Source organism: Prionailurus bengalensis, chromosome E1 (genome assembly GCF_016509475.1).
Source record: "Prionailurus bengalensis isolate Pbe53 chromosome E1, Fcat_Pben_1.1_paternal_pri, whole genome shotgun sequence".
Lineage (NCBI taxonomy): Eukaryota > Metazoa > Chordata > Mammalia > Carnivora > Felidae > Prionailurus > Prionailurus bengalensis.
Window position 1 is genome coordinate 17,300,610 of NC_057347.1, and position 27,040 is coordinate 17,327,649.

The window sequence follows — 27,040 nt, forward strand, 5'->3', positions numbered from 1 at the left end:
GATGGGGGCAACGCAGCTGGGGCGCCTCCTAGGGATGCAGACTACCACTATCATACCGGAGCTGCCCACTCTGGAGGATCCGAAAAGCGCAGGAGGTAAAAATGACAGTTCTGTGCTTAAAGCTGCGGCCCACCTCTATGGAGCTCAGGGTGATAAGCCCAACAAAGACTTCATACTCCAGGGACAATTGGCTGGCTCAGGCAGTGGAGCATGCCACTGCTGATCTCAGGGTTGGAAGTATGAGCCTCAGGGAGGGTGTAGAGATTACTTACAATCTTAGGGGTGCCTGGGTGGTTGAGTCAGTTAAGTGGCCTATTCTTGATTTCGGCTCAGGTCATGATCTCACAGTTGTGAGATTAAGCCCAGCGCAAACAGTTCCAAAGGATTCGGCATTGAGTGGGCATGGAGCCTGTTTAAGATTCTCTTTCTCCAGGGGCGCCTGGGTGGCTCAGTCGGTTGGTCTGATTCTTGGCTTTGGCTCAGGTCATGATCTCATGGTTCAGGAGTTCAAGCCCCAAGTCGGGCTCTTTGCTTGACAGCCTGGAGTTTGGAGACTGGAGCCTGCTTCAGATTCTGTGTCTCCCTCTCTCTCTGCCCCTCACCTGCTCATGCTCTGTCTCTCTCTCTCTCTCAAAAATAAACATAAAAAATAAATAAATAATTTTCAGAAAGATTCTCTTTCTCCCTCTCCCTTTGCCCCTCCTCCACGCACACTCTCTCAAAAAAAAAAAAAATAGAGGAAGAAAGAAAAGCTAATAACTATTTAAACAACATGAAAAAAGAATGTACACCGATCTGCATTTCAGGAAAGCAATGCAGGGCTAAATATCAATATAAAAATATACTCCCACCCTTTAACTCAATTCTACCTCTGGAAACTAAAAAAAGATCATAACAAAAATGTTCATAATAGCATTAAGAGCTAAACAGCTAGAAACAATCTAAAGGTCTATTGCTAGAGAAATGAGTAAATGAATCCATTTGATGAATTTCTGTAAGCCATTTTAAAAATTCCAGTTTCATTCAAGGAGTATTAATGGCATGAGAAGGTGGCCACAATAAAAGCTTTAATAAACTGTACAATGCAATTTTCAAAATACACATAAGTGACATTTATTATGTCCTAAGTACTATATATATATTTTTTCTTGTCAAAGATATACACACTGGAGGAACTATTTTTATTTTTATTTATTTGGGGGGGGGAGTTAACATTCTTTATTTTTTTCTTAATATATGAAATTTATTGTCAAATTGGTTTCCATACAACACCCAGTGCTCATCCCAAAAGATGCCCTCTTCAATGCCCATCACCTCCCCTCCCCTCCCTCCCACCCCCCACCAACCTTCAGTTTGTTCTCAGTTTTTAAGTCTCTTATCTAAGCACTATATTAAGTACATTACATCCATTATTTAATTTATCCTCTTATAGGCATTTGTTTATTTTTGAGAGAGGGACAGAGACAGCAAGCAGGAGAGGGGCAGAGAGCAAGGGAGACACAATCTGAAGCAGGCTCTTGGCTCTGAGCTGTCAGCACAGAGCCTGACTCAGGGCACGTATCCGTGAACCCTGAGATCATGACCTGAGCTGAAGTCGTTGACTGACCCACCCAGACGCCCTATAAAGGCACTATTAAGTGGCTCTTAAATAGAGATGTTATGAAGATTCAGATTTTTCACTTAGTAAAGCAACTGGCACACAGCAAACAGTAGTATTTACTTTTATATCCTCATATTACAAATTTTGAAACTCAAGATTCAGAGAAATAAATTTGCTAAAATCACATAGCTAATAAGTGGTGGGACAGAAATCTGAACCTATGGGATTTAATTCTAGAGTCTTTCCATTCTTAACTACTACACTCTACATGGTCTGTACATTAAAAATACAGAGAAGTAGCGGCACCTGTGTGGCTCAGTCAGTTAAGGGTCCTACTTCAGCTCAGGTCATGATCTCACAGATCTTGAGTCTGAGAGCCACATCTGTCTCTGTGCTGACAGTGTGGAGTCTGGAGCCTGCTTTGAGTTCTGTGTCTCCCTCTCTCTCTGCCCCTCCCCTGCTTACACTCTCTCTCTCAAAAATGAACAGACGTTAACAAAAAAAAATTTTTTTAACAATAAAAAAATAAAAATAAATACAGAGAAGTAACAGTAAAGGAAATACACCAAAACAGTGATATCTCTAGGTGGTAAATTCAGTGATGGCTTTTATCTTCCAAATATTCTATATCTATATATGAATTACCTTTAAAACTATTTTTTCCAGAGAACTTAAAAATAACAGTAAAACAGCACCTGGCTAGCTGGCTCAGTTGGTGAAACATGCAACTCTTGATCTCAGGGTTGTTAAGTCTGACCCCACTTTAGGTATAGGGATTACTTAGAAAGAAAAATCTTAAAAAAAAAAAAAAAACTTACAAAAATAAATAAAATATTAGTAACACAGAAACCAACATTACAATACCTACAAGATATAAAATCTTCATCAAAAGCTTAGTCTTGTCCAGTATCACAATACTTTTAAGAGTGGCAATATTTTCTGATAAAGGGAAACTACTGCTCTAAACTCAATAAACAAAATCTAATAATCTGAGAATAGCTTTAACTTAAAGAAATATTAGTCAGACCTCTTCTGTTTTTCAAGAAAATTTAAAGTGAATAGTTAAAATATACAATATGCCTGAATGTATAAAGTAATGCTATGCTGATTTATCAGCACAGCATCAAATGACTATGATGGAGAAATGAAGAAAAAAAACATTTCGCTTCTGGTATAACTATTCCCACTGTACATCTACAGTAACTTGGGTAATTGTAGTTTAGGTAAGTCAAGAATAATTCCGTTATTAACAAAAGGAAGGAAATATGTAACTTCAATATTCAAACTAGATTGCTCTTAAATTGTCATTTTAGATTTAGATTAGCCTTTTTTGGCCCTCTTTTTCCCTCGTCTCTTATCAGGGTATATTCTTAGTTCTGCCATTATCCAAAGGAGAACTGTCCTAACATACTTGTCTTAATTGCTTTCTAGATTGAAGAATCTTTTCACATTCTTTTATTAGCTCTACTGACAGCCAAACTCTATTTACATTCTTTTTTATTACCAGTGATTCAAGAGATAACAACTATGATAAAGCCCTGAAAAAGTACCAATCAGCTATGCTATTAGGGACAAAATAACGGACACCTCATTTATTTACTATACAGAAAGTTCAAAGGTACTATAAAGCTATGTATGTGACATCTCCACTTTAATATCTCAAAGGCACTTCTAACTCAACATAGTCTAATCACTCAAACTAATCATTCTGTGACTATATAAAACAGTGAGCCAACCTAATATATTCAATTCAGCAGTTCAGAAACCTAAGAGTTATTTTTCAACAACTCTCTTTCCTTCACCCATAACCTAATCCATCATCACATTTTGTAGATCTGTCCTCCTAAATCTTTCTCAAATTGACCCACTTTCCTATATCTCCACAATTTCCTCCTTATTCCACCTAGGCTACTACTTTATCTCATTTGGGCTGCCTTACTATAACAACTTCCTAAATAGTGCCATTGCATCCACTCGTGGCCCTTTCTCCAATCCATTTGGTCTACTACAACTAGAATGACCTTTCAAAATGCAAATCTGATTATCTCATTCCCTCTACTTAAGTGTTCGTTCCTTTACATTGTATTTCAGTTGGAACAAAAATCATTAACATTAAAGGAATTACATTATCTGGTCCCACCCTACCTCATTAGTCTCAACTCCTACTTCCTGTGCTCTGATGACACAGACCTCTCAGTTTATTGCCATGCTCCTTTTACCACAGAGCCTTGAACACACAGTAACTAAAAACACAGGTTCTAGAATTATAATATCTAAATCCCAAAACTGGATCTGCCAACATACCAACTCTTGGCAGTTAACTTATTGGGCAAGCAACTTAATTTCTCTGACCTCAAATTTTTCACAACTCTACAATAGGGGAAATGGTAATACCTATGTCATTTTGTGAGGGTTAAATGAATTTTGTGTGGAGAACATAGTGCTCATAACCAGTAAGCACTTCATGCCAAATTCATCTACTTTTTTTTTAATGTTTATTTATTTTGAGAAAGAGAACACATATGTATGGGAGAGGGGCAGAGAGAAAGGGAGAGAGAATCCCAAGCAGGCTCCATGCTGTCAGCATAGAGCCTGACTCAGAGCTCAATCCCAGGAACCATGAGATCATGACCTGAGCTGAAATCAAGAGTCAGACACTTAAACCAACTGAGCCACCCAGGTGCCCCCTTTTTTTTCTTATTATTTTTATTTACTTAAAATTTTTAATTCTGTGTCTCCCTCTCTCTCTCTGCCCCTTCCCCGCTCACACTGTCTCTCAAAATAAAATAAAAACATTAAAAAAATTTTTTTTAAAAGTCTGTCTCTTGGTTTGTGTCTCTACTTTTTTTTCCTTTGCTTATTTTGTTCCTTAAATTTTACATATGAATGAAATCATGTTATTTGTCTTTCTCTGACTTATTTCACTTAGCATTATACTCTCTAGCTCCAACCATATTGCAAATGGCAAGATTTCATTCCTTTTCACTGCTGAATAATATTCCATTGTATATATATACCACCTCTTTTTTATCTATTCATCTATCAATGAACACATAAGCTGCTTCCATAATTTAGCTATTATAAATAATGCTGCAATAGGGGCAGCATTAGTCAGTTAAGCACCTGACTTTGACTCAGGTCATGGCCTCACAGATTGTGAGTTCAAGCCCTGCATCAGACTCTGTGCTGACAGTGCAAAGTCAGCTTGGGATTCTCACTCTGTCTTCTCTGTCCCTCCCTTACCCGTGCTTGCTCTCTCAAAATATATAAACTTTTTTTTTAATAAATATATAAATAATGCTGCAATAAACCTACGGGTGCTTTTGTGTTTTGGGGGCAAATATCCAGTAGTGCGATTACTGGATCATAGGGTACTTCTAACTTTTTTTTTTTTTTAAGCTTTATTTAAGTAATCTCTATGCCCAATATGGGGCTTGAATTCACGACCCCGAGATCATGAGTCATGTGCTCTTCCAACTGAGCCAGCCAGGCACCCCTATTTTTAACTCTTTGAGAAACCTGTGTACTATTTTCCACAGCTGCTGCATCAGTTTGCATTACCACCAACAGTGCACTAGGGTTCCTTTTCCTCCACATCCTTGACGACACTTGTCTTTTTGATTTTAGCCATTCTGACAGGTGTGAGGTGCTATCTCATTGTAGTTCTGATTTGCATTTCCCTGATGACAAGTGATGTTGAGCATCTTTTTATGTGTCTGTTGATCATCTGTATGTCTTCTTTGGAGAAATGTCTGTTCATGTCTCCTGCCTTTTTTTTTTGTAAGCTCTACGCCAAACATCGGACTTAAGCTCATGACCGAGATCAAGAGCTGTATGCTCTACCAACTGAGCCCACCAGGCACCCCTCTTCCACCTATTTTTGAATTGGATTATTTGGTTTTGGGGTATTGAGTTGTATCAGTGCTTTATACATTTTTGGATACTAACTCTTTATCAGATATGTCATATGCAAATATCTTTTCCCATTCAGTAGGTTGCCTTTTAGTTTTGTTGATTGTTTCCTTTGCTGTGCAGAAGCTTTTTATTTTGGTGTTATCTAAACTCCTCTACTTTCTTCAATCTCTGGTTATCATCTCCACTGGGAAACTTTTCCCACCCTAATTCTTCCAGGCAAAGTGTGTGTGTGTGTGTGTGTGTGTGTGTGTGTGTGTGTGTGTGTGTGATGCTTCCATAAAGTTTGCTTATACCCAGTTAGCACTCATCTGACTGCTCTGAATTGTTTACTGATCTCACCCAACGACTTACTGAGTTCCTTAAAGGCAGAAGCTATCTTATTAATCTTTGATCTGATATACCTAATACAACATCTCTCGTAGCAGGCATTCAAGAAATGTAAGAGTCAATACAGAAATCAGGTAAACAATGAAAAATATGGTTTTAATACAAGAATTGTGACAGTAAATAAAAACTCTTTATGTACAGTTACGTTTTTTCAAAGTGTAGTCCACAGCCACCTGCATAAAAACTGCCTAGTATTTTTTTTAAATGCATACTCCAGGGCCCTTCATCAAACCTATATATATCTACAATTTTTCATATACATTTTTTGGTAAACCAAAGGTTGGGAATTGTTGGATTAGAATAAATAATGAGACCTTACACAATTACTAAATGTAAATTTAAGAAAATGAATAATACAAAAAAAAGAAAATGAATAATACAATAGTCAAATATTACAATTCAAGGTCCTTAAAAGTAATGAAGTCATTTAATAGAACCTACTTTTGAATCAGAGTCAATTATTTGTAAGTCAAGGCCACTGGTACATTGTGTTCAACATTTCTGAATAGGAGAATCCAAGAGATAAAATACAACTGTCTTAAGATTATTTCCAATAGGATATTCTCCTTAACCTAGTATGGAAGTGAAAAGGGGCAACAACTTAAAAATATAAACAATTTAACATTTTTCAAATCATGCCCAAACCTGAGAAGCACTAATAAGCAACAAAAAATGAACTACTTAGATTACAGTAAAATTTTAGTTTAAGAGTATAATTCACTCTGGAAATATGCTTTTAAGGGGCACCTGGGTGGCTCAGATAAGCGACCTACTTCAGCTCAGGTCATGATCATACGGCTTGTGAGTTCGAGCCCCACATCGGGCTCTGTGCTGACAGCTCAGAGCCTGGAGCCTGCTTAGGATTCTGTGTCTCCCTCTCTCTGCCCCTTCCCCAGCTCACACTCTGTCTCTGTCTCTGTCTCTGTCTCTCTCTCCCTCCCTCCCTCAAAAATAAATAAACATTAAAAAAAAAAAAAAAGAAATATGCTTTTAATCCAAAGCACTTAGGTATATCAAAAAAAATTTCCCCATAAGAAATAATGGAAACTCAGATGATTAATTCCACAACCCAAAAATACTCATATAAAAATGATTTCCAACACTATAATACAAAATAATAAAGAAAATACAAAATATAAAGAAAAATAAACAAATTAACCTGCACTTATATTTGAAAACCTTCATGGCTGGTGTGAGGTAGACACGGGAGAGAAGGGTTACTGTGTAAGACGACTTTCACTATCACTGACAGAATCACTGCTATCTATTGGTTCAGTAGAATCTTTCTCTGCACAGGGGCCATTGTATACACTCGCATGGATGTTCATATAGTACAGTATTAATAAACTTGTTATATACTGTATTTAATGTAACTGGCAATAAGGCAGTAGAGGAAAGGGTCTATATGTGTAGGCAGCCTGACCTAGAATGAAGCAAAGCATTCCTAAGCTTACTCCGGTATGCAAATGCAAAGGACTGTCTGTCCGTAGGTGCTTTGAAGTGACAAAAAATACACTAGTGCCAGTTGTGGGCACCTTCCAAAGTTCTGAAAAATCACTGATTTCTGCCAAACACTGCAGCCTGAGACCGAGCATCCAAAAATGGGAGACAATCACCCATGATCCCACAGCAAGAGACAGAGAAAGAGAAAGAGAGAGAGAGAGAGAGAGAGAGAGAGAAAGAAGAACCACTGGCTCAGCTGTGATCATGTGACATTCAGCACTGCATACTTACTACTCGAATTGCAAGACATTGCTTGTTTATTGAGTTAAAATTTATTAGAAATGCTTGCTCGTCTTTCAGAACACTCACCGAACATGTTATTGGCAATCCAAAGTTTAACTGTATTTAGGATATATCTGTTCTCAATTATCTTCATCATAAATTCTACTATATTAAGATCTACTTCAAGTTACATTTCTAAGCTTCGTGTCCTCCCTAATATTCCCAAAATGAACAGTTTAACAATACAAATGTTTTGGACTTTCCTTTCAATCATTACATAACTAAATAGAGAATCTGTTAACTAGTATTTACAGAGAAAATGAGTCAAAACACAAACCCTACCTTTTTGTCATTTTTTGTTCAAATAGAAGAAAAAGCTCTTGTGAGTTTCCCCAAATCTCAATATATAGTTTTCCTTTAATGCTAAAGTTACAAGATAAAAATTGAATTTTTTTACTGTCAACAAGATCTGGTGTATTGATTAGATCTTAAAATATCTTTCAAAATAAAAAGTATACTGTATGACAGATATAAACAGACTCAGAAAATTAAAACTACAAAATTAAAATTAGATATCCTTTAAGTCAATATTTACATTATGGAGGAGGGCCTGAAGGGTTCAGTGGTTGCCTAAGGTCACACTTAATAACAGACATGGAATTAAAAATCTAAATTTACTAAATGCATGGTAATATCCTGAATTGGATCCTGGAATAGGAAAAATGACTTCAGTGGGAAAATCTGGATAAATCTGAATAAAGTCAATAATTTACAGTTTCATATCAGTATTAATATTAACTTTGTAATTCTGACAAATAGACCACTCTCACATAAAATGTTAACATTAGAGGAAGTTGGGTGAAAGGTACATGAGAACCGCACTAGCTATAATTTTTCTGTAAGTCTAAAATTATAAAATAAATATAAAAGGCTTACTTAAAAAACTCTAAATCTAAAACTAATTTCTTTTTTTTTAAGTTTGTTTATTTGAGAGAGAGCATGCCCACAAGCAGGGGAAGAGGAAATAGAGAGGCAAAGAGAGAATCCCAAGCAGGCTCCGTGGTGTCAGCACAGAGCCTGACTTGGGACTCGATCCCATGAACCCTGAGACCATGACCTGAGCTGAAATCAAGAGTTGGAGCCTCAACCGACTGAGCAACCCAGGAACCCCTAAATCTAAAACTAACTTCTAATCCAGAATGCTTCCTTTCTGTTTGCATAAAATTTGCTAAACAGAAAGGCATTAGATTCTAATACTGTGTATTCAGAGGGAACAACATATAGCACCTCCTTATAGCTTATAACAACATATAAGCACTTCCCAACCAAATACAATCAAAAGAAATCCTCCCTGTTTTTCTGCTTAACAAGAAAATCTTGTTATATTCTAGGCATTTTGCTTATTTTATTGAATTGTCACAACTGTCCTAAAATAATTATCAACCTAAATTATACCTGAGGTTCAGAAAAGCTAAGTAATTTGCCTACTATCACATGGTTTTCACTATACCTCATCATTGACTTTTTGCCAATCACCTAGATACTTTTAGGATCATGTGTATTTGAATGAGTAAGAAGCATTTGTTACTAAATTTTAAAAATTCTACCTCCACAGTGTTCTTCATTTCCAAACCCTTACTGCCAATCACATAGCCACTGCCTTTTGTTTAGGTCTCTGTCACCTCTTGTCTGGTCTAGAGAAAAAAGCCTCCCAAACAAGCATTCTAATCTCGTCTTTCCCCCTAAATCCATTATGACATACACCCATAGTCATATGGGCCTCCCAGAATGTATACCCACATTTTAGTAAAGGTACGGATTTCCTTCTGGGAAATAACCTCTCCTCTGCCTAGACAAAACTATGTATAAATATGCCTAGCTCTGGAGCGCCTGGCTGGCTCAGTCAGTGGAATGTGTGACTCTTGATCTCGAGGTTGTGAGTTTGAGCCCCATGCTGGGTGTAGTGAGAACTTAAAAAAATTAAATCCAAAAGAAATAAATATGCTACTTCTGCTCTTACAGATGATTGGACATGAACCAAGCTAAGCCAACCCCACTCTCTGTTTTCAGAGTCTGGAATCTTGAGCAAAATGAAAAAAGTTTGGGGGGAAAATGGATGGCACTAATTTATTCTGGTGGCCTCCTGTTTAGAATGTCAATTCATTCCTGATATCAAGATCCCAAGAACTGTCCCAGACTGGCTCTCTAGCCTTCCTTTTGAGTCTATGAGCAATTTAGTAGCCTTACAATGACTTTCATTTCTCCATAAGATAGTCACCATCACTTTTCTGCTTGCAAACAAAGACCATAATGAATACAGCACTCTTGATTCATTTCAGATCTCTAAAGCACCTCGAAAGTATCACTCAATCCTCCTGTTCAAAAACTTCAAATGAACCCACAAATTTTCACTATTATAATCTTCTCCAGAGTGACTTTTCAGAGTTCTCCCAACTTGGGTCCAACTGATATTTGTGAGCTTATTTCTCACCAATGACATCATGTATATTAGGGCTATTTTCTTCACTTGGAATGCTATCCGCACCATCTCTGCCTATAAATCTTATCCACCCTTCCAAATATACTTCAATTATTATCTTGTATGTAAATTCTTCATCAATTCCACTAACACAATAAGATACTGTAGAAAAATCCTCATGCAACTTTGTATCTATTTTATTACATATTCTGCATTCACTTACTACTGTATGAGTTATATTCTTCCACTGACCCCACTAACTCTTCCAAAAGGCAAAAGAAAGAGTGGAAATACGTCAAGTATGTGTTGACACAATTCAATCAAAAATAATACCACCAGGGACACCTGGCTGCCACAATCAGAGGGGCACACAACTCTTAGTCTCACGGTCATGAGTTCGAGCCCCATGTTGGATGCAGACATTACTTAAATAAATAAAACTTAAAAAAAAAAAAAGAATATCACAATATTGGCTATTCATATTATGACAAAATTTAAGCCAATCAAACTGTTTTGAAACTTGGTATATGCAATTTCAGGATCAACTTCTGTTTCTGAGTGATGATAGAGTAATTGGGACAGGATTTATATTCCTGTCATAAGATCTGAAAAGCTGGAAAAATATAAAATTCCTTTTTAGACACTGCACAAGAGGCAGTACATGACCACAATCTCTGCTAGAAGTGAAACAAGGTAAGTTCTAGGGTTACTGCTTTCTACCTAGAAACACTTTCTAGAATGCAGTATAGGCAAAGAGATTCCAAGAAAAGCACAGCAGTCTCTGAGCAAAGAAGACAAATATCAGGGGTGCCTGGATGGCTCGACTGGTTAAGCATTCAACTCGTGGTTTTGGCACAGGTCATAACCTCATGGTTCTTGAGTTCGGGTCCCATACTGGGCTCAGTGCTGACAGTGTGGAGCCTACTTGGGATTCTCTCTCTCCTCTCTCTGCCCCTCCCCTGCTCACAGTCTCTCTCCCTCTCTCAAAATAAATAAATTTTAAAGTTATTAAAAAAAAAAAAAAAAAAAAAGACAGATCAGAGTTTAGGAAGGCCAAGCCAACTGAAATAGAGAAAGCAGACTTTCTGGAGAAAGAATTTCAGAACTGTTCAGCAGATGCCTTCCAGTATCTCTGGCTGAATACAAAGCTGCACATGCACAGGTTTCCTGAAACTCCGTAAGGCTAGGCAAAGAACAACTACGGGGGAGCTAAACTCCCAGAGGTCACACAGGCTAGAAGGTGGTCTCAGTTCCAACTCAACTATGGTGGAGAATCCTTAGAGACTTAGAGAACTCAGTAGAGTCCCCAAAAGGGTCATAACTTACCAGCAGAGCTAAATTAGCATTCCTGAAGGGATTAAGGCAATCCACAAGCAAGTGCCCATCAAGACAAAGTATAATGTTCTTTAAAAGATAAGCAAAAAATTCAGAATAAAAAAAAAAAGAGGGGAGAACATACTAAACTCAATCAAAAATTAAAAGATATACCAAAAACTGCTGACTTCAGCAGTACATATACTAAAACCAGAATGACACAGAGATTAGTAAGGTTCATATGCAAGGATGACATGTAAATTTGTGAAGTGTTCCATATTTTTAAAAAAAGGAAAAACTGCAGGGACATCTGACTGGCTCAGTCGGTGGAGCATGTGATTCTTGATCTTGGGGTTGTAAATTCAAGCCCCATATTGGATGTTAAGATTACTTAAAAATAAAATATTTTAGGCAAGCCTGGGTGGCTGAGTCAGTTGAGTGTCCAACTTTTGATTTCAGCTCAGGTTATGATCTCACCGTTTGTGGGTTCAAGCCCGATGTCAGGCCCCATGCTGTGCAGAGCTTGCTTTGGATTCTCTCTCTCCCCCCACCCCTCTCTGCCCTTTCCCCACTCTCACACACATGCTCTCTCAAAATAAATAAACTTAAAAAAATTAAAATAAAATAGAATCTTTTTTTTTTTCAACGTTTTTTAATTTATTTTTTGGGACAGAGAGAGACAGAGCATGAACGGGGGAGGGGCAGAGAGAGAGGGAGACACAGAATCGGAAACAGGCTCCAGGCTCTGAGCCATCAGCCCAGAGCCCGACGCGGGGCTCGAACTCACGGACCGCAAGATCGTGACCTGGTTGAAGTCGGACGCTTAACCGACTGCGCCACCCAGGCGCCCCAAAATAGAATCTTTTAAAAAAGAAAAAGACATACCAAAAAACCCAAGAAATGCTATCCATAACCAACAGAAAACTTGGTCAACAAAAACAGATCTCAGAATGAAAGAGAAATTAGCAAAAAAGAGCATTAGTTATTCTAAATATCTACAATTATTTAAATAAAAATATATACAAAACAAAGAGAGAAAGGAGAAAGGAAAAAACAAAACAGAGCAAAATGGAACTTCAAAAGATGAAAAATACAATTCAGAAATCAAAAAATACACTAGATGGGATTAATATGACATAGGACAGTGAAGAAAACACATAAATTTTTAAAAGATCTACTAATATGGAGACATGAAAATAAAAAACCATATATCAGCACAATTAAAAAAGAAAAAATATGTAGGATCACAGTGACTGTGGGACAATATTAAATGGTCTAACATATATGCAACTGGAGTACCACATAAGAAGATGAACTAAAAAATTATTAGAAGAAATAATGACCAAAAATTTCTTAATTTTGATGGAAACTTTAATCCCACAGATTCAAGAAACTCAATAAACACCTCCAGGATAACCTCAAATCAAGATGAAGGTACACTATAGTCAATTTATTGAAAAACCAGTAATAAGAAGCCTTACGACTAGTCAGAGAAAAGACATATTTCCTACAGAAAAAAAATAATAAGAATGTAGAATTCACATCTAAAACTGTCATGTCAAAAACATATCAGCATGGGGGTGCCTCGGTGGCTCAGTCAGTTGAGCTTCCAACTTCAGCTCAGGTCAGGATCTCAGGGTTCATAGGTTTAAGCCCCGGCAATGGGCTCGCTGCTGTCAGCACAGAGCCCACTTCGGATCCTCTGTCCACCCCCGCCCCCTTCTCTCTGTCCTTCCCTGGCTTGCATGCACACTCTCTCCCTCAAAAAATAAACAAACATTAAAACATATACCACAATCCTAAATGCATATGCACCTGATAAAACTTCAAAATACATGAAGAAAAACAGACAAAACTTTAAAAAGACAAATAAGGGGCACCTGGCTCAGTTGGTTAAGTGTCTGACTTTGACTCAGGTCATGATCTCATGGTTTGTGGGTTCGAGCTCCGCATCAGGCTTCCTGCTGACAGCATGGAGCCTGCTTGGGATTCTGTATCTCCCTCTCTCTTTGCCCCTCCCCTGCTTGTGCTCTGTCTCTGTCTCTCAAAAGTAAATAAACATTAAAAAAAATTTTTTTAATTAAGAACATAAAAAGACAAATGAAAAATTATACTTAACATTCCAAAATTACTCTCTATAACTGAACAAACAAGTACAGAAAATCAATAAGGATACAGAAACTTAACACTCAAATAATTTGACCTAATTCACATTTATAAAGCACTCCATCTAACAAAGAATGCACATTCTTCTCAAATGCTTATGTAACATTAACCAAACCAGACATACACCCAGCCATAAAACAAGTCAAAACAAGGTGCCTGGTTGGCTTAATCAGTGAAGCTTGCAGCTCTTGACCTTGGGGTTGAGTTTCAGCCCCCTATTAGGTGTAGAGATCACTTAAAAAACAAAACCTTTAAAAAAAAAAAGTCTCAACAGGAGTACCTGGGTGGCTCAGTCAGTTAAGCATCCAACTTCAGCTCAGGTCAGGATCCCACAGTCCATGAGTTAGAGCCCCATGTGAGGCTCTGTGCTGACAGCTCAGAGTCTGGAGCCTGCTTTGGATTCTGTGCCTCCCTCTCTCTCTGCCCCTTCCCCACTTGTGCTCTCTCTCTCTCTCTCAAAAATAAAAACATTAAAAATAATTTTAAGGAAAAAAAGTCTCAACAAATACAAAAGAATTAAATTCATACAGAGTGTATTCTCTGACCACACAGAATTAGAAACTAAATCAGGAACGTTCCTAAATATTTGGAAATTAAACAACACAATTCTAAATTTTTTTTTAACGTTTATTTATTTTTGAGACAGAGAGAGACAGAGCATGAACGGGGGAGGGGCAGAGAGAGAGGGAGACACAGAATCGGAAGCAGGCTCCAGGTTCTGAGCTGTCAGCCCAGAGCCCACGAGAGGTCGAACTCACGGACCGCGAGATCGTGACCTGAGCCGAAGTCAGACGCTTAACCGACTGAGCCACCCAGGCGCCCCAAAACAACACAATTCTAAATAACATATAGTGGGGGTACTGAAGCCACTGTCACCAAGTCTAGATCCAATGCCACACATGTGCACACCCACCTGGCCTAACAAGAATCCTCAATTCCTTTTGGTTCTAAATCCAATGTGGCAATTCTCAAGGATCAGCTTGGGAGGGAGGGAGGGAGGGAAGGAAGGAAGGCAGGCCATAACCCCAAGAGTAAGATTACAGTTTTTTGAGTTGGTGCTGTTGGCATGGCCTGTGCCATCAGTCTCTTTTTCTATTTTAGAGAGATAGAGTTTGTGAACGGGTAGAGGGGCAGAGGGAAAGAGAAAGAGAATCTTAAGCAGGCTCCACTCTCAGCACGGAGCCCCACAAGGGGATCTATCTCACAACTGGAAGATCATGACCTGAGCAGAAACCAAGAATTTAACCAGGGTCCTGCCATCAGTCTCTCAATGAAGGACTTGGAAAATGAACTTGCTCTTACTGTTATCATGAAAGACAAACTGAAGGGACAGATGATGGATCTCCAACACGGCAGCCTTTTCCTTAGAACACCAAAAACTGCCTCTGGTAAAGACTGTAACATGACTGCAAACTCCAAGCTGGTTATTATCACAGCTGGGGCCTATTAGCAAGAGACTGTCCAGCGTAAAGCAAACATATTTAAATTCATCATTTCTAATTATTGTAAAATAGAGCCTAAACTGCAAGTTGCTTGTCGTTTCCAATCCTGTGGATATCTTGACACGTGTGGCTTGGAAGATAAGCACCTTTCCAAAAACACTGTGTTATTGGAAGTGGTTGCAATCTGGATTCAGTCTGGCTCCATTACCTAATGGGGGAAAGGCTGGGAGTTCAGCCATTAAGCTGTCATGGGTGGGTCCTTGGTGAGCATGGAGACTCTAGTGTACCTGCATGGAGCAAATGTTGCTGGTGTCTCCCAGAAGTATCTGCACCCTGACAGAGACACTAATGCAGATAAGTAACAGTGGAAAGAGGCTTAGAAACAGGTGGTTGACAGTGCGTATAAGGTCATCAAACGGAAAGACTACACATCCTGTGGCAGATTTGGCAGAAAGTATAATGAAGAATCTTAGGTGGGTGCATCCAATTTCCACCATGATTAAGGGATTCTATAGAATAAAACATGATGTCTTCCTCTGTGTTCCTTGAGACAGAATGGAATCTCAGATGTTGTGAAGGTGAATCTGACTCCTGAGGAAGAGGCCTACTTGAAGAAGAGTACAGATACACTTCAGGGGGATCCAAAAAGAACTGCAGTTTTAAAGTTTTCTACTATTGTACCACTTCACTGTTTAGGCTAAAACAGGATTTTAGTTGGAGGTTGTATATATTGTCCTTATTATGTTACTCTAGTAATTATTAAAATGCTCTAGGAAAAACATCAGTTTCCTCAAGTTGCAAACAGAATAGCTCATAAAACCCTGCAGTCATATGCTAATACTGGATGATACCTATCTTGTGTAGTCCTAAATTGGTTAATGTAAAATATAAAATAGTTCTACCACCTCAGAGGTACCAGTGACATTGCTGCATATGTTACAGTTGTTCTTCAAATCATATATGTATTTACTGTGTGTGATATATGATTCCTGGTTCTTTCACCCAACATGCCTCATACAACTTTTTTTTCCAGTTAACCACATCCTGGGATCCAAAGTATACATTCAATATTGCATATATTGTGCAGAACTGTTCCAACAGATCTTGTGTACTACATATATCAGAATAGTATACATTGCCATACTGTAACAAAACAAAACAAAAAAAAGATCTACATGTAAACAATGCAACCAACTATCCAAGAGTCATACCAATTAAAATACCAAATAAACTTTGAACAGTAAAAAATAAACAAATAAACAAAAACATGTGGTAGGTCAAAGAGAAGCATATGGGAAAATAAGAAAATATTTTGAATTGAATAAAAGTGGAAACAGGATTCAAACTTTGTGGTTCAGAACTAAACAAGTACTTAAAAGGAAATTTTGTAACATTAAATCCCTGCATTAGAAAACAAGAACGATGTAAAGTCACACCATAAGCATCCAGCTTAGGAAACAAACAAAACAAATGCAAAAAAGCAAATTAAATACAATAAAAGCAGAAGGAGGAAAATAATAAAGAGTAAAACCCAATGAAATTGAAAACAAAACAAACCAAGAGAAAAATCAATTTCACCAAAATCCAGTTCTTTGAAAAGGTAAAATAGATAAATCTCAAGCCAAGTGATCCAAAAAGAAAGGGAAAGGATACAAATTACTAGTATCAGGCATTAAAAAGGGGCTATCACTTACAGACCCTACAGACAGGGGCTCCTGGGTGGCTCAGTCAGTTAAGCGTCAAACTTTGGCTCAGATGATGATCTCATGGTTCCTAAGTACAAGCCCCACATCAGGCTCTCTGCTGTCATTGCAGAGCCTGCTTCAGATCCTCTGTCCCCCACCTCCCCACCACTCTCGCACTCACACATGCTCACTCACTCACTCAAAAATATACTTTAAATAAAATTATAAGAGAATATTATGTATAATTTTATCAGTTAATTTGATAAAAACAAACTATCAAAGTTAACTCAAGAATAAAGAGACACCCTAAATAACTGTTTTACTTTTTTTTTTTTTTTAAGTTTATTTACTTTTTTGGTAATCTCTTTACCAAATGTGAGGCTTGAACTTATGATGCCAAGATCAAGAGTCACATGCTCTTTGGACTGAGCCAGCCAGGTGCCCCTAACTATGTTTGTTTTAAATAAATTGCATTTTTTACGGGGCGCCTAGGTGGCTCAGTCAGTTAAAACGTCTGACTTCAGCTCAGGTCACGATCTTGCGGTCCGTGAGATCGAGCCCCGCGTCGGGCTCTGGGCTGATGGCTCAGAGCCTGGAGCCTGCTTCCAATTCTGTGTCTCCCTCTCTCTCTGCCCCTGCCCCGTTCATGCTCTGTCTCTCTCTGTCTCAAAAATAAATAAAAAATGTTAAAAAAATTTTTTTTAAAAAGAGAATGAAAGGAATGAGAGAAAATATTTTAAAAATAAATAAATAAATAAATAAGTTGCATTTTTTAATGTTTATTTATTTATTTTGAGAGAGAGACTGTGTGTGTGCAGCACAAGCGTGAGAGTGAGTGAAGAGAGAGAATCTCAAGCAGGCTCCGTGCTAGAAGTACAGAGCCGGATGTAAGGTTCGGATCTCATGAACCATGAGATCATGACCTGAACTAAATCAAGAGTCAGATGCTTAACTAACTGCGCCACCCAGGTGCTCCTAAATAAACTGAATTTAAATGCCTTGTCACAAATAAAATTGAACCCAAATGGTTTCACTGGTAAATTCTACCAAATATTTAAGAAAGAAATAACATCAGGGCACCTGAGTGGCTCAGTTAAGCATCTGACTCTTGATCTCTGCTCAGGTAATGATCTCAATGTTCATGGGATCCAGTCCTGGTCAGGCTCTGTGCTGACAGTGCAGAACCTGCTTGAGATTCTTCTCTTTCCCTCTTTTTCTGCCCCTCCCCTGCTCATGCTTGCATGTACTGTCTCAAAATAAACATTTAAAAAAAAATCACATCAGTTCTACATAAACAGTTCTAGCATATAAACACTTAGCAATTTAACTTAAGAAGTCAACAATACCATGATACCAAAATCAGATACGAACAAGAAATCTACAGACCAGTATCTCCCTTAGATATGAATGCAAAAACTCTGAACAAAGTATTAGTAAATAGAACCTAGCAACTTATGAAAATAATAATGTATCATCACCAAGTGGAGTTCATCCCTGGAGTGAAAAATCAACCTATATAACTCACTATATTCGACTTAAAAAGTATAATTATATGATTTCGGTAGAGGCAAAAAAAAAAATTGACAAAGTTCAATTCATTCATGGCAGAAACTCAGCAAACTGAAAATAGAAGGAACTTCCTGAACTTGATAAAGAATATCTATAAGACTACAAGAACCCTACAGTTATCATATGTAATGATGAAAGACTAAGTACTTTTCCCATAAGATGGGGAACAAGGCAAGGATATCCACTCTCACCACACCTATTCCAGATTGTACTGAAGGATCTAGTCAGTGCAATAAGGCATGCATGCATGCATGCATAAATAAATAAATAAATAAATAAATAAGCAAGCATTCACATTGGAAAGGAAGAAATAAAATTATCTTTAATCATAAACAAAACTGTCTACTTAGAAAATCCCAAATAATCTATAAAATAGCTTCTCAAACTTACTAGTAAGTGATTTCTTAAGGTTGTACAATACAAAGTCAATACACAAAAATCAACGTATTTTTACACAGTAGTAGCAAAACAGAAGTTTGGAGGAAAAAAGTAACATTTATAGTAACATCAAAAATCATTACTTAGGAATAAATCTAACAAATATGTGCAAAATTTGTATGCTGATAACTACAAAGCACTGATGACAGAAATCATAGATAACCTAAATAAACAGAGAGATACGCTCTACTGGTAGACCGGAAGACTCAATATTGTTAAGGTGTTCATGCTCTCCCACTCTCCATGATGCCATACAATCTCAAAAGACTAATGGTCTTTTTTTTTTTTTTTAAAGAAACTGACAAACGTATTCTAAAACTTACATTAAAAAGAAAAGCACCTAGGGGCACGTGGGTGGCTCACTCAGCTAAGAGTCGGACGTCGCCTCCGGTCATGATCTTGTGGTTCCGTGGGTTCAAGCCCAACGTCAGGCTCTGTGCTAATTATGCTCTCTGGAGTCTCCCTCTCTCTCTGCCCCTCCCCCACTCACACTCTGTTTCTGTCTCTCTCTCAAAAATAAACAAACATTTAAAAAAGAAAGAAAGAAAGAAAGAAAGAAAGAAAGAAAGAAAGAAAGAAAGAAAGAAAGAAATCAAGGGGCACCTGGGCGGCTCAGTTGGTTAAGCATCCGACTTTGATTTCAGCTCAGGTCACAAGCAGTTCATGGGTTCCAGCCCCGCACTGGGCTCCACGCTGACAGTTCAGAGCCTCCTTGGCATTCTTTCTCTCTCCCTCTCTCTCTCTGCCCCTCCCCTGCTCGTGCTCTCTCTCTCAAAATAAATAAATAAACTTGAAAAAAAGTTTTTTATTTTATTAATTTTTTATGTTTATTCAGTTTTGAAAGACAGAGACAGAGCACAAGCAGGGGTGGGGCGAAGAGAGAGGGGGACACAGAATCCGAAGCAGGCTCTGGGATCTGATCTGTTAGCACAGAGCCCGACACAGGGCACGACCTCACGAATTGCGAGATCATGACCTGAGCTGAAGGTGGATGCTCAACCAACTGAGCCACCCAGGCGCCCCTCAAAAAAAGTTTTTTAATAAAAAAAAAAAAAAAAGGAATTGATAAACTAGACTTCATCAAAATTGAAAACTTCTGTTCTCTGAAAGGTAATATTAATAAAAAACAAGCCTGAGAGAAAAGATTTGCAAAACACATACCTAACATGTTAATTAACTTGGATTTAAATGAAATTTAAAGAGGCGGCTGGATGGCTCAATCAGTTAAAACGTCCAACTTCTGCTCAGGTCATGATCTAGCCGTTCATGGGTTCGAGCCCCTCATTGGCTCTGTGCTGACAGCTCAGAACCTGGAGCCTGCTTCGGATTTTGTGTCTCTCTCTCTCTCTCTGCTCCTCCCCTGTTCATGCTCTGTCTCTCTCAGTCTCAAAAATAAATAAAACATTTTAAAAAATTTAATTTCTAATTATAATACTCAGAAAACTATAGAACTCCCCCCCCTTTTTTTTAAGTTTATTTTTTGAGAGAGCAAGCGAGCACAGGGAAGGGACAGAGAGAGGGAGAAAGAATCCCAAGCCAGCTCTGCACTGACAGTAGGGAGCCTCACGCGGGGCTTGAACCCATGAACTGTGATATTATGACCCGAGCTGAAATCAAGAGTTAAACACTTAACCCACTGAGCCACCCAGATGTCCCTAGAACACTTATGATAGAAAGTGAAAAAGACACAAAGAAATGGAAAAACATTCCATGTTCATGGACTAGAAGAATAAACATAGTTAAAATGTCTATATTACCCAAAGCAATCTACACATTTAATGCAATCCCTATCAAAATACCACCAGCATTTTTTCAGAGCTAGAACAAAGAATCCTGAAATAGCATGGAACTACAAAAGACTTCGAATAGCCAAAGTAATCCTGAAAAAGACATCACAATTCCAGATTTCAAGCTATATCACGAACCTGTAGTCATCAAGACAGTATGGTACTGGCACAAAAACAGACACACAGATCAATGGAACAGAAGACCCAGAAATGGACCCACAACTATATGGTAACTAATCTTCAAACAAAGCAGGAAAGAATATCCAATGGAAAAAAGACAGTCCCTTCAACAAATGGTGTTGGGAAAACTGGACAGCAACATGTAGAAGAATGACACTGGACCACTTTCTTACACCATACACAAAAATAAATTCAAAATGGATGTAAGACCTAAATGTGAGACAGGAAACTATGAAAATCCTACAGGAAAACACAGGCAGCAACCTCTTTGACCTCAGCCACAGCAACTTCTTACTAGACACGTTGCCAAAGGCAAAGGAAACAAAAGCAAACATGAACTACTGGGACTTCATCAAGATAAAAAGCTTCTGGGGCGCCTGGGTGGCGCAGTCGGTTAGGCGTCCGACTTCAGCCAGGTCACGATCTCGCGGCCCGTGAGTTCGAGCCCCGCGTCAGGCTCTGGGCTGATGGCTCAGAGCCTGGAGCCCGTTTCCGATTCTGTGTCTCCCTCTCTCTCTGCCCCTCCCCCGTTCATACTCTGTCTCTCTCTGTCCCAAAAATAAATAAATGTTGAAAAAAAAAATTAAAAAAAAAAAAAAAGATAAAAAGCTTCTGCACAGCAAAGGAAACAATCAGCAAAACTAAAAGGCAGCTTGTGGAATGGGAGAAAGATATTTACTAATGACATATCTGATAAAGGGTTAGTATTCAAAATCTATAAAGAACTTATCAAATTCAACACCCAAAAAACAAATAACCCAGTCAAGAAATGGGCAAAAGACATGAATAGACACTCTTCCAAAGAAGGCATCCAGATGTCTAACAGATACATGAAAAGATGCTCAACATTACTTATCATCAGGGAAATATAAATCAAAACCACAATGAGATACCACCCCACACCTGTCAGAATGGCTGAAGTTAACAACACAAGAAACAACAGGTGTTGGTAAGGATGTGGTGAAAGGTGAACCCTCTTGCACTGTTGGTGGGAATGCAAACTGGTGCAGCCCCTCTAGAGAACAGTATGGAGGTTCTCAAGAAACTAAAAATAGAAATACCCTAGGACCCAGCAATTACACTATTAGGTATTTACCCAAAGGATACAAAAATACAGATTTAAAGGGGTACATGCACACCAATGTTTATAGCAGCATTAGCAACTATAGTCAAACTATGGAGAGAGCCCAAATATCCATCAACTGATGAATGATAAAGAAGATGTGGTATATACACAATGGAATATTACTCAGCCATCAAAAAGAATGAAATCTTGTCATTTGCAATGACATGCTCAGAGCTAGAATGTATTATGCTAAGTGAAATAAGTCAGAGAAAGACAAATACCATATCATTTCACTCATATGTAGGATTTAAGAAACAAAATAGATGAATACATGGGAAGGGGAGGAAAATAAAAAGAGGGGGAAACAAACCACAAAAGACTCTTAATGATAGAGAACTAACTATGGGCTGACAGAGGGAGGTGGGTGGGTGGGAGATGGGCTAGACGGGTGATGGGTACTAAGGAGGGCATTTGTTGTGATGAGCACTGGGTATTGCATGTAAGTGATGAATCACTGAATTCTACTCCTGAAACCAATATTGCACTGTACGTTAACTAAAATTTAAATTACAAAATAAAATATGATAACATTTCTAATTATATATAATGTTGGAAGGAGTCATACTCTTAAGAAAATTTAAACTAGTGTCACCATATCCCTTCTTTTTGTTTTACAATCTCTTCTTTTTAACTACCCATAGTACTTTGTATTTGTACCAAACAGTTTGGCACTTAATTACATAGTAACACCAAATATTTTGTATCTTCCCAGACTTTTTTTTTTTTTTGGTAACTTAAGCATACCTCTTTGAGAATCAAAAGTTTTATATTTTTCCATAGAAGATATACAAACGGCCAATAAGCAAATGAAAAGATGGTTAATGTCCTTAGTAGGAAAATGCAAATCAAAACCACAAAGAGGTAGCACTCATGCACAGTAGGATGGCTTATAATTTTTTTTTTAATTTTTAACGGAAAATAACTGTTGGAATGCATGTGGACAAACCAAAATCCCTGTGCATTGCTAGTGGAAACATAAAGTAGTTTAGTCTCTGTGAAAAACACCTGGCAGTTCCTCAAAGTTAAAACACAGAATTACCATATGACCCAGCAATTTCACGCCTAGGTATATACCCACAAGAACTGAAAACAGGTACTCAAAGAAGTACATGTGCACACACACATGTTCATTGTAGCACTATTCACAACAACCAAAGGTAAAAATCGCCCAAACGTCCAACAAATGAATGAATAAACTGTAGTATGTACATACAATCAAGTAGAATTAAGCCATAAAAAGGAATAAAGTACCAATACAAACTACAGTGTGGATGAACCTCTAAAACATTAAGTGAAAGAGGAACCTGGGTGGCCCATTTGGTTAAGTGTCCAACTTCAGCTCAGGTCATGATTTCACGATTTATGAGTTCAAACCCTGCATCAGGCTCTCTGCTGTCAGTGCAGAGCCCACTTAGGATACCCTGTCCCCCTCTCTCTGCCCCTCCCCTGATTGTGCTCTCTTTTTCTCTCAAAAATAAACACTTAAAAATTTTTAAATAAATAATATTAAATGAAAAAGGCCAGATACAAAAGGTTTTATATGATTCCATTTATATGAAATATCCAGAACAGATAAATCTACAGAGACAGAGCACAGACTGATGGTTATCAAGGCAGCATACTATAGTTAATAATATTGTATTGCATATCTAAAAGTTGCTAAGACACCAGACCTTAAAAGTTCTCATCACAACAAAAAAGTATTTGTAACTTTGTATGGTGACAGATGTTAACCAGACTTATTGTGGTGATCATTTTGCTATATAAATATTAAGTCATTATGTTGTATAACTGAAATTAGTATAATGTTATATGTCAATTATACTTCAATTTTTAAAAAAAGATATATTTGCAAAAGTAATTTATGATAATCTGGAATGTTAGAAACTTTTTCTAGCTTAATCTGAGTGATAGGTACATCTGTAAAACTTCATTTGTATAACTGACCATTTGTATATTTTACCACAATTGAAAGAAAGACCCACAAATAGTTGCCACATAATACAGTGCCTTTGTAGGTTTGAACAGTTAACAGAAGAGTGGTCTGTCAGGAGATAAATCACACTAATATGTAAGAGGAACTGAAATGGGAAAGGAAAAAATAGCCCTTAAAGTAATTTAGAATTGGAGCACCTGGGTGGCTCAGTCAGTTAAGCATCCAACTCTTGATTTCGGCTTAGGTCTTGATCCCAAAGGGATGGGATCAAGCCCCACGTCAGGCTCTACGCTGAGCATGGGGCCTAAGATTCTCTCTCTCTCTGTCTCTCTCTCTCTCTCCCCCCTCTGCCCCACTCCCCTGCTCGTGCGCTCTCTAAAATAAAATAATAAAGTAACTTGGACTCAAGGTAATAATACTAACACTTTATACCAAGTACTGTTCTAAGAACTAACTATACATATAATAATGCATCTAATCCTTCTCATAACTCTACATGACAGGTATTATTATTATCCTCATTTTACAGATGATGAAACTTAAGCCCAAAAAGGTTAAGTAATTTGCTCAAGGTCACACAGCAATGAGAACTTTCCCCATGATAATAAACTTATTTTTTTTACCATAACATACATACCTATGAATATACAACAAAACAAAAACGAAGACAAACTAAAACTGGCATTCTCACTAAAACTGGCATTCTCACAACTGGCATTCTCTTTGGTTTCTACAAAACCAGAGACCAACAGTAACATTTCTTTGCCCCATCATGAAACTTCAAAGTCAGCATCATCCTCTCACCAATTTCAGTCTGCAATCTTACCTAACTATAAACCTCACTCAGAAAGGCACCGTCTACATCACCCTTGATCTTCTACTCTGAAATAAGGCTTCACAAAATAAAAAGTACTTACGTTCTCACAAGAATGTTAAAGATACTTGGAAAAGAGAACGAAGAATAAAACATATTCCAAAGGAAAAAAACCCATAACTTCATAATCTACTGGATGAATACAGGTGAGAATAGAGGTTAAAAGAATCAAAAACAATCCCAAAGTTTCTAGCTTGCAAGGTTTTAGAAAGGTTAACAGAAATAAAAATAAATGGCCATAAAAGTCTTGCACACAAATGTTCATAACAGCTTTACTTGTAATAGCTAAAATCTGGAAATGATTCAAATACCAATAAGTAAACAGATAAATAAATTATGGTATAACAAAACAATGGAATAGTACTAAGGAATACAAGAAATGAACCATAATACATGCAACAACATAAATACCACAGACATTATGCCAAAAGAATACAAACAACAACAACAATACACACTGTATGATTACATTTCTATGAAACTAGAAAAGACAAACCTAATTCATAGTAATAGAAATCACATCAGTGGCTGCCTAGGAATAGAGTGAGTGATTGCAAAGGGTTATAGGGAATTTCCAGGGAACAGAAAAATGCTCTTTGTTGTCACTAGGGTGACGGTTACCTGAACACTAAAAATTTGTGAATTTTACTGCAAGTAAATTATACTTTGGTAACGCTGACTAAAAAAACATTATTAACTTTGAAACTGGTAAATAAGGGGAACCTTTTGCAAGGGGAAATGAAAAAGATGAGTTCATTTTATATGTGTTGAAACTAGCATATCTATGAATATTGAAGAAATACAAGACATCTCAGGCAGGCATTTGGAGACATTTAGAGTAAGGGGCCAGTAAAATAAAATTTTTAAGAAGGGGACAATAAATAGCACTAAGCATTACAAGGAAGACATTTAGAACTACACATGAATATTTATTCTCCTTGAGATTTCTCAAAAACATTTTTCTAAGTTTATTTATTTATTGGGGGTGGAGGGACAGAGAGGGGGAAGGGGGGAGAGAGAGGAGGGGAGAGAGAAATACTCCCAAGCAGGCTCCACTCTGTCAGAGCAGAGCTGGACAAGGGGCTCAAACCCATGAACCGTGAAATAATGACCTGAGCCAAAGCCAAGAGTCGGATGCTTAACCGAATGAGCCACCCAGGCACCCCGAGTCTCTCTCTAAACTCAAAGTCCTGCTCCCTGAAAATCGACCTAATAAAAAAATTGATGTTTTTTTGGCACTTAAAATATTAAAAAAGCAAACAAGATCAGGAGGACTAAGATCACCGGTATATTTATGCTCTTAGAAAATTTTTTGCATATTTTTGCACACACTAAATTGCTAAAAAATACCAATAACATTTACATATCCTAAGTTTCCCATGTGTACCATACAGGTAATTTACTAACTACAAATTTTTTTTAAGATATTTTACTTTTAAGTAGTCTCCACACCCAACATGGGGCTGGAACTTATAGTCACAAGACCAAGAGTTGCATGTTCTACCGACTGAACCAGCCAGATGCTCCTAAACTCTAAATTTTTCATGTCTCTCATTTGAAGTGCTTGTAAATGTGTACTGCTGTTCTGCAGACATGCATACTAGGAGGTTTTTCTCCTCCTGCCTAATCCACCATTCAAATGTTTAATACCAACCATCTTTGAAAGGATAGATAAGAAATTATGATTGCTTATACAAAGGGGTACAGTGTGGGAAGGGGATAGACATGGAAGGATAACTTACTTTCCATGGTATATCTTTTTTGTATATTTATTTTTTAATTTTTCAATGTTTATTTTTGAGAGAGAGAGAACATGAGCAGGGGAGGGGAAGAGAGAGAGAGATGGAGACACAGAATCTGAAGCAGGCTCCAGGCTCTGAACCGTCAGCACAGAGACCGATGTGGGGCTTGAACTCACGAACTGTGAAATCATGACATGAGCCGAAGTCGGACTCAACCGACTGAGCCACCCAGGCACCCCTGTATATTCTAAATTTTATACCATGAACAGTTATAACTTATTCTAAATAACTTAACCTCTTTCCATTATTTAAGGCCTTTTCCAACTTTAAGGCAAAAGCTGATGATTTCCCAAAGACAACCGTGGTGCCAAGATGCAAGTATGATGGAAATACTTTGACTAATTTACTTCTCACAGGCCTTTGCCATTATAGAGAGCCTTAGCTCTTAGCTCTGTCCATTAACTTCATGTAAAAGTACTATTAGCCTCTAAAAGATAAGCTCTTTCTTTGCCTCATTAGAAGCTGGAAGACAGTTTTACAAATCAGATTTATTTCCTTTAATCTTTACTAAAGTTTTTTTTATAAAATCCTGACTCAGCCTTCTCCTTGACTTTTCTATTCCCAACAGCCACATTCCCTCTAATTCTAATTATCAATACCCCAAGACTAGTAATT

The 27,040-nt window shown here is 37.7% G+C and overlaps 1 protein-coding gene, 1 non-coding gene and 1 pseudogene across 3 annotated transcripts in view; 2 read left to right on the forward strand and 1 right to left on the reverse strand.

Moving 5' to 3' along the window:
- The window catches only part of TAOK1 (TAO kinase 1), a 145,135-nt gene that overhangs the window by 104,740 nt on the left and 13,355 nt on the right, over window positions 1-27,040 (reverse strand). The gene's annotated exons all lie outside the window — the stretch shown is intronic.
- LOC122486203 lies at window positions 11,602-11,704 on the forward strand. Its single transcript, XR_006298058.1, has one exon. It is a non-coding gene; the product is annotated as a U6 spliceosomal RNA (small nuclear RNA).
- LOC122486090 lies at window positions 14,400-15,691 on the forward strand (annotated as a pseudogene).